We start from the raw sequence: 8,467 nt of genomic DNA on the forward strand, positions 1-8,467 counted from the left end.
GTGTGCCCCCGTAGGGGAACCCCATGCGGAAGGAGTACGCCCAGTAAGGAGAGCCGCCCAGAGCAAAAGAAGGTGCAGCTTGCCCAAGAAAGGCACCACACACACGGAGAACTGACACAAGATGATGCAACAAAAAGAAACACAGATTCCTGGTGCCACTGATAAGGATAGAAGTGGTCACAGAAGAACACAGCGAATGGACACAGAGAGCAGACAACTGGGTGGGGGGGGGGTGGCCAGGGAAGGGGAGAGAAATAAATAATCTTTTTTAAAAAAACACACACACAAAAAACAAAACAGCTAATAATTACATAGTGCTATGTACTAGGCACTATTCTAAGTGCTTTACATATATTCATTTAATCCACGCAGCAACCCTGTGTGATATGTTATTATCCCCACTTAACAGATGATAATGGAGTCAGAAAAGTTAAGGTGCATACTCAGTGTCACAGAGCTGGTAAGTGGCACAGCCAGAATTTGATCCAGGCAATTTGGTGTGCTTTGAAAGCCATGTGAAGATAGGTAGTACTGTACTTGGCCCACAGCAAGTGCTTCCTAGAGATTTATGGTTTGCTGTCTCTGAAGCTAAAGCACACTGAAGATATCTGTATTAAAAAAAGCTCATTATTGTAACAAAAGGTACCCACTGTCTACAGGTGGCATTCCATAACCCCTGGCCTGGTACTTAGTCCTTCACAATCTAGCCCAGACCTCCCTAAACATTTTCTATACCTTGGCAGGTCAGGTTCTTTAATTTCTTCTGCACCTTGCACAATCTCTTCCTTTGACTGTCAGAAGAGCTCCTATTTGAAGCTGCAAAGTCCAGCTCAATGTTATCTACCCCCCCCGCCCCCCCCACTGCACCATCCCTAGCTTCCTCCACTTTTCCCTAGCTAAATGAAACACCCCCATTTTGTTCTCACAGCATTCTGCACATATCTCTCTAGAGGCTACTGTCATGACTCTATTATAGTTATATATTTGCACATCTCTCTTTTTCACAGCTCCTCTTCTAGGGTAGGGGCAACCCTACAGTCTCATACCCTAGCACTTGGCAAATGTTAAGGTTCAGCAAGCACCTGTGCCTGCTCAAATCCAACTGCTCTTTCTCAACTCTTATAAATCAGCGGTGGCTCCAAATGCAAAGGCAATGGCATGAGTTGGTCAGGTTGCCTGGTGTTCCTTCCACGTCCCACCGCCTTCCAACTGTCCAACTACACAATTTTCCCATTATTTAAAATTTGTTTTCATAGCCATCATTATCAAGTCTCACTGGGAAATCAGATTTAGCACCTCTGCTCCAGTTAAAAAAGAGGTGAAAATATCTCTCTGCTTTTCTCCCTATAAAAACATCAGGAGAGAGGAAATGGAAGTAATAATGTTCTCCAGGTAACATTCCCAGGATAAAGGATCTCCTTACAGGGAACCCTTCTGGCATGTATTTGCATACTCTCTTTATTTTCATTTTAGAAGGAAAGTAGAAATTATGTCAAAGCAATTCAGTAACATTGCAAAATTCTCAGAGTTATAAATAGCCTCTTGCTCTACCACTCAGCAGTACTTAGAGTGCAACAAAAAACAGTCAAGATAGGGAGCTGTAGTTCCACAAGCCCCTTGAGGATTAAAGTACTCTCTACTCCTCACCCAACCAGACCCTTTAAAGCATTATGGGTATAAAGCTGATCTGGAAAACTTAAAATGCAACAAAACAGGAGAGGCCTACACTTACCTGAAGAAGAATATGCTACTATAAGGCATGAGAATGAAAGTCCAGGTTTTCAAAGTCAAAGCTGGGAAAACAAGAGAAAAATTGGAATGTTGGGGTCTTAAATGGAGCACTCTCTAAGTGGCTTTTGGAAGGCGTGCTACAAAATCAAAGCCTCCATGTTTGGGTGAGTCCTTGTGTTCAACAAATTTCAACAACAACAAAACCCTGGTTGCCGCAGGTATAATGGTAGTGACTACTTCAAGGAACTAGATTCTGACAGTGTGGCTGGAGAGCTCCTCTTAAGAACGGAAGTGAAAGATGATCCCTTCCCACTAGTCAGGAATCCAGAGTTGAGAATGCCAGAGGTTTCTAACGCCACTTTCTCCCCCATTCCTTTAAGAATAAGGATTGATGGAGGCTTTTTGTTCTGTTCTTTTGCTTTTCATTTGGTGGGGAAGGCAAGGGTAATTTTGGTTTAGAAGTTTCCTGCAATAGCAATGAGTGTGCTTCCCCACCCCCCCACCCCCAAGGCAATTAGAGAGCACAGCTCTTTCTAATCAAGAACACAATCTCAATAGTTCAGGCTTCCCCTCTGAAATCTCCTCTGAATAGTGACTCAACTTCCCTTAGTTCAAACCATAGAGGAGTGATTCGGTTGGCATAGATTCAGGTTCTGACATTTATTGCCAGAAACCCTGGGAAGGACCATTATTCCAAAAGCAGCTGAGGTATCTTCTTGTGTTTTTGAAATTTGTTGAACAAAAGAACTCACCCAAGTTAGTGGTTAAAAGTCACTAACTTGGTTAGAGGTAAAAGCGCAGTGAGGAGGGGTATGGGTACAGAACTGTGGGGCTTCTTCCCCTTGACACTTCTAAGAACCGCCTAGGTCTCTTTTTCTGCTTAGAAACCGTCTAAGCTTTCCCACACTTACAAATAGTGCCTAAACTACTCAGTTCCAGCCTGGCTTTCAGGCTCCCTCCTGCTGTTTCCTCTCTGGCAGACCCTATGTTTGCTGCACCAGACCACCTGGTTCCCCCAAACATCACAGATCTGTACTTTTTGTGGTTATTCCCTCCATTTTGTCCAGCTGGCAAACTTATACTTGTCCTTCAAGACCCAGCCCAGACAAGCTTTCCCATTCCTCTCACCACAGGCAAAATTAAATGGACCGTCATCTGTGCTCCCAAAGTCTTTTTAACAAGCCTGCATATCCTACTGATGCATAATTCTCTATTTGCATCTTTTCCCTTGCTACTCCAAGTGTGATCTGCACATCAGCACCTTCAGCATCACTTGGGAGCCTACCTACAGTGATACAGAATCACTAGCTCCATCCCAGACCTACGGAATCAGAATCTGCCTTTACACATCCTCAGGGGGTTCATACCCATGTTCAAGCCTGAGAAGCTGGTTTAAATCCAGTGGTTCTCAACTCTGGTTGTCCATCATCCATCAGTGCCCACCAGGGGTCATCTAAAAACTCCCCAGGTGACTCTAATCCACAACCAGCTTTGAGAGCCGCAGCCCCATGACCATGAGCAGTCTAAGGGCAGGGACTCACCAAGCCTGCCTCTACTTTCCCATCCACTCCTCCCCACAGTGTGGGGCTCAGGGCCCAGAATTCCACACCAAAAATACAGAAAAGAGAATAAGAACACTACTGACAGAGTCTATGCATTGCCTAGAACTTTTTAAATCCCTAACTACAATCACAGAGGGGATGGAATTAGAAGAGGTCAGTATTTACAGACCACTTGCTTCAGCTTTTAGAAATAACAGGAAACAGAAACTGAGATGGAACACACAGATGAACTTGAGAAAATGGTAGTCTGGCTGCTTAGGGAGAGGGAGGGGGCTTGTGTAGGGGGAGAAAAGCCCTAGGCTATGAATGAAATCTCAATCTCAGGCTTTGGGCCTGACTCCTTCAACACCTCTTGTAACAGCAGAGTCCTGGTTCTCTGTGTACAACCAGTCCAGGCCCTCTAATTTACAAATAAGGGAACTGAGGTCCTGAGAAGCTGCAAGGTAAGTTAGAGGCAAAGGACTAGGCCTCCAATCCTGGTTCAGTTTCCCCTCCTACAGCACAGGAGACCTGACTGCCCAGCTCTGCCTCAGCACAGGTGAACTAGGGCCAGCCATTCTAGGATAAGGTTCCTGATCTCCCTGAGGGAGTGGTCTAGATGTCTTCTTCAACCTTAACTGTCCGGAGAGGCAGTGTAGCTTCCGAGTCAGGTGGTCGTGTTCTGGGGCAGGACAGACCTGGATTTGGATCCCAGCTCGAGCAATTTCCTTATCTATAAAATGGGGATTTGAATTGACCCTACCCCCATCAAGTTGTTGTGAAAATTAAATGGGATAATATATAAAAAGCACTTAAGCATAAAACCTGGCACAGAGTAAGCAGAATTCCAACTGAGTGAACTTGAAGAAGTTGCAAGAACACTGTAACCATGTTTCCCCAACATAAAAAAGCCCTACCTGCCAGGATAAAGTATACTGATGGCAAAATGAGAGAACATTTTGCAATCAGAGAGGAAAAATCAATATAAAAGGCAAAGCATTGCTTTGGATATTGTTCTAGTATTACTTCCTAGCTGAAGAACACTGGAGAGTTTTATAGTCAGGACCAGAGCAGCAGCCAATTTAATGCCTGGCACATAATAGGTGCTCAACAAATCTTTTCTAGTGTCTCAAAATTAAACCAGCACGCTTAATGGGGTTATAAATTGAAATGCCTTTAAGCAGACAGGCAGGTAAGTAAATAAGCCAAGCAGCCTCCATGTAGTGACTGTGCCAAACTGCAAAGTACCCACCCTGCCTAAAGGAGTTCAAATTCAACATTTAAAACATGTTGTTTAGCTTGGCCAAGACTACCATTTTGCAACCTCTGGCACACCACTGATGCTTGCTCTTCAGCACACCATATGGTATCATGCACATCATCTAATCATATTATGTGATCCAGTCTTATCTTTTAAAGTACACAGTAAGCCTTCGTGGAAGGCTGCGACTTATATTCGTACATCACCCCCAAATGTCTAGAACAATGCTAGCCCCGCAACAGATATGCAGTGAGCAACTGCTGAACTAAACAACCAGACTGTGAACTCAAGCCTAGAGTTCCCAGTGCCTCTGAGACCCCAGAGCTCTAGGGTGTACAAGTTTTTAATCCAAATCCTGGAACAGTCTCAGGCTAATCAACACTCCAGGCTTAGTGCAGGCTGGGCTCAGGGATGGGGACTGGGTCAAAGAAGAACCTGCTTTGTGGGTTTTTCTTCACCTGCAACAAATATGCTCACTCCTAAGCCACTGAGGGAGGTGGTACTGGATTATCCAGACACATTATATCTGTGCAGAATAAACTAGAATATGTTGTACACCAGTTCTTTTGTTTTCAAGGAGTCTGGTCCCCATTTCCTGTACCCCTAAACTTCCTGGCACCTCCTATAGGTAGCTTAGGGTACAGAAAGACCAGACCCTAGAGATGAACATACAGGGTTCCTAGAACTTCTTCCTCCATTCATAAACTCTAGGATGACCCCTGGCAGGTAACATAACTTTTAAGGAACTTCATTATTTTTATCAGTAAAATGCAGATAACAATAGTAACCTCAAGACTCTAAATGGGAGTAAACTTAATAAGGTACATAGAAGTGTCTAGCACTGCAGTCCAGTATGGCAGCCCCTAGGCATATGTGGTTATCAAGCACTTGAAATGCAGCTAGCATGAATTGCGATGCATCGTGTAAGTGTAAAATACACACTAGATCTCAAAGACTTAGTACAGAAAAAAAAAAAAGTAAAATATCCCATTAATGTTTTTGTCTTGATCTCATGTTGAAATATCATTTTGAAACATACTGGGTTAAATGTATTATTAAAATCAATTCCATCTGTTTGTTTTTACTTTCTTTTCTTTTAATGTGGCTTGCATTATATTTCTATTGGACAGCATCACTCCAGCATAAACTCAGGCACACACAAAGTATTCCAAATATTGGTTTCCTTCCCCAACCAGGGACCACAATTCATACCCCCTTCCTTCTGCCAAATCCAAGGTCTCCATTCATTTATAAATATTTGCAGTGCCCGGCCCTTGGGGAATGCTGAAGACACAACAATGAGCAAAACTGGGCACCATCTTCTTCCTTATGAGCCTTATCTGGAGGGATAGACAAAACCAGCAAAAATAAATGTAAATCTGTACCGTGCAAGTGTTGTGAAGAAGTACAAGGGTGATGAGAGTGGGGAATTTACTTGGTCAGAGAGTCGGGTACCAGGGACGACCCCTGAGGAAGTCCCTGAGCCCAGTCCTAAGTGTAGAGTGTACTATGCTAAGCGAGCAGGAAGAGCAACCCAGGGAGAAGGAACACTAAGCGCAGACTCTGAGGAGTCAGGCAAGAGCTTGGCGTGTTGAAGGGATGGAAAAAGGCCAGTGTGGGGAGTATTGAGAAAGAGGGACTAGCAGATTGAGACTTGGGGGAGGTTAGCGCGGGCCAGATCCCCTGGGCACGGGCGAGGATCTGCAGCTGACCCTTGGGCGCGGGGTGGGAAGCAGGCCAGCTGAAGCAGCCGGGTCTCCGGATCCGAGCTGCATTTTGTAAAGGTCCCTCTGGCCACGGGGGCAGACCCACGCGAGAGCGGCGCAAGTGCGGTGGATTTGGAAAGTAGACGGATTCGGGGACTACTGAGCCGGCAGGACGGTCGCTGCGGGGTAATGGGCAGTGGGGGCGGGGTGGGGGACAAGGTTGAGAAAGACTCTGAGTTTCGGACTTGCGCCACGCGACCCCACACTTGCTCCCGGCTGCTTTCAAACCCTCCCCCCAGCCCCGCCATCTCCCCCATCCTCTCGCCGCTCCCTCCTCCCACCCCCTCCTCGCTCCGATCTCTGCCCAGCCCCACCCCCGCCCCTCAAGGCCCGGCCCGCCCTCTTCTTCACTCCTCGCCTCTGCCTTTCAGGGTCCCGCTCTCCCTCCGGCTCCGAGGACCCCGCTCAGGCCGCGACCCCTCGGGGGCCTGTTGAACCGGCGCGGTCCAGCCCGGGCCCTCCCTCTCCAGCTCCTCAGTCCCCGGAGCAGAAGCAGGCCCTGATCCTTACCCTCCTCCTGGCCCAGCCTCTCTCTCTCCATCCCTGAGGTCCGGCCCCTCCCCGTATCCCGCCGCACCCCGCCGCACCCCTAACTCACCTGGGGGCCGACCTAGGCCCTGCTCCCGCGCCCGCTACTCGCCGCGGCGGATCCTCCTGTCTCCGCCTGCCCCGCCTTCCAGGGCCCCGCCCCGCCCCGGCCGTCCCGGGCTCCTATTGCTCCGTTTTGCCGTCACGCTGAACTTTCTTTCTTCAATTGGGTTACTTGTATGTCACTCAGAAGAGGGCGGGCTCAGCTACCCGGGAACTAGCCGGCTAGTCCCCGCCCCTCTAGTGGAGGACTCTTAAAGAAACAGGTTGCCTTTTCCTTCCGTGGGCTATGGGGTCTGGAAGAACGTGACTTCTCACTAACTCAAGGCACCATTTCTTTTTTTAAACTTTTCCCCCCCCCTAGCCCTGGAGAGAAGAAAAAGGCTTTATTCCTTGTGACAAATCAGAAGTTATGAGGGCTATGCCGCCTTTGGGGGCACGTCAGCCCCCTGCCCAGTGGGCATGTACCGCACTCTCAGCCGTGGGGATAACTGGTTTGGGGAACTGAGTGGGAGGTGACAGTCGTGTCAGAGGCTGTGAGCAGCCGCGGCTGCTCACCACCGAGATGGAGCTAATTATACCGGTCCCCGGGGCCGCCCGTGGGCGCTGAGCAGCGGCAGAGGGTACAGCTCATCTGCACTGACGGGAGAGATGCGGGGGAGGTGGCTCCTCTCGGCACCTGCGAATCTGACAAGGCCAGGCACCGTGCCAGGGACCCGCTCGCGCTGGCTGCCTTCAGATCGCAGGGACACTGCGAGGTAGGTCCTCTGCTGAGCCCCATGTTACAGATGAGCAAACTGAGGTTCGAAGAGGCTTCAAAGATCCTACGCCGAGCGATGGGCGGCCTCGCTTGTTTGATTCCAAGGTTTATACTTTAATCATTTTGCTTCACGGATCCTGCAACAAGCCCTGAGATGGGTATTTGTGGTTCCCCTTTTACAGATAAAGCAACTCGTCCTTAGCACAGAGACTACCTAATGACTACCACTTATGGCACGTCATAGACTGCAAAGGAGTTTTACAGATGTGGTTTCATCTGATCCTCAAAACATCTCAGAAGTGAAGGTGATTGTTATTGTTAGTTCATTTTTACTGGTGAATAAAGTGATGCTCTGGGAGACGGAGGCTTGGCAAAAGCTAACATCACTCCATTCCTTACAGGGGTCAGCCATGCTTCCACAAAGGGCCAGAGAGTAAGTCCTTTTGGCCTTACAGGCCACACAATCTCTATCACAACGACTCATCTCTGCTGCTGTGGCATGAAAAGAGCCATCGACTATGCAAACAGTGCATGTGGCTGTGTGTCAATAAAACTTTATTTACAAAAATAGGCAGTGGCCTCTGGCAGCAGATTGCCCACCCCTGGGCTGCAGCACTTTGCTGGCTATGAAGACCTTTTATTCTTTTTCAAATTTTTTATTTTTTTAAAGATTTATTTTTTATTTATTTCTCCTCCTCCCCCCATTGTCTGCTCTGGGTGTCCATTTGCTGTGTGTTCTTCTGTGTCTACTTGTATTCTCATTGGGCAGCTCCGGGAACCGATTCTGGGATCTTCCAGAGGGGGAAAGAGAATATCTTTC

General features: G+C 47.7%; 1 protein-coding gene across 10 annotated transcripts in view; it reads right to left on the reverse strand.

The window, feature by feature from the left end:
* Positions 1-6,995, reverse strand: part of ELMO2 (engulfment and cell motility 2) — a 39,069-nt gene extending 32,074 nt beyond the window's left edge. The window contains exons 1-3 of one of the 10 annotated variants that reach the window (XM_058287165.1): positions 6,898-6,989; positions 5,746-5,873; positions 1,733-1,793 (exon numbers count right to left, since the gene is read on the reverse strand). The gene's annotated coding sequence lies outside the window, so the exon portion shown is untranslated. Of the gene's footprint in view, positions 1-1,732; positions 1,794-5,745; positions 5,874-6,809 lie in introns of those variants that run through there. The other 9 variants (XM_004469896.4, XM_004469897.3, XM_058287164.2 and 6 more) reach the window with 9 other exon arrangements.
* Positions 6,996-8,467: the final 1,472 nt, after the last annotated feature.

The sequence above is a fragment of the Dasypus novemcinctus genome, chromosome 24 (genome assembly GCF_030445035.2).
Source record: "Dasypus novemcinctus isolate mDasNov1 chromosome 24, mDasNov1.1.hap2, whole genome shotgun sequence".
Classification (NCBI taxonomy): Eukaryota; Metazoa; Chordata; class Mammalia; order Cingulata; family Dasypodidae; genus Dasypus; species Dasypus novemcinctus.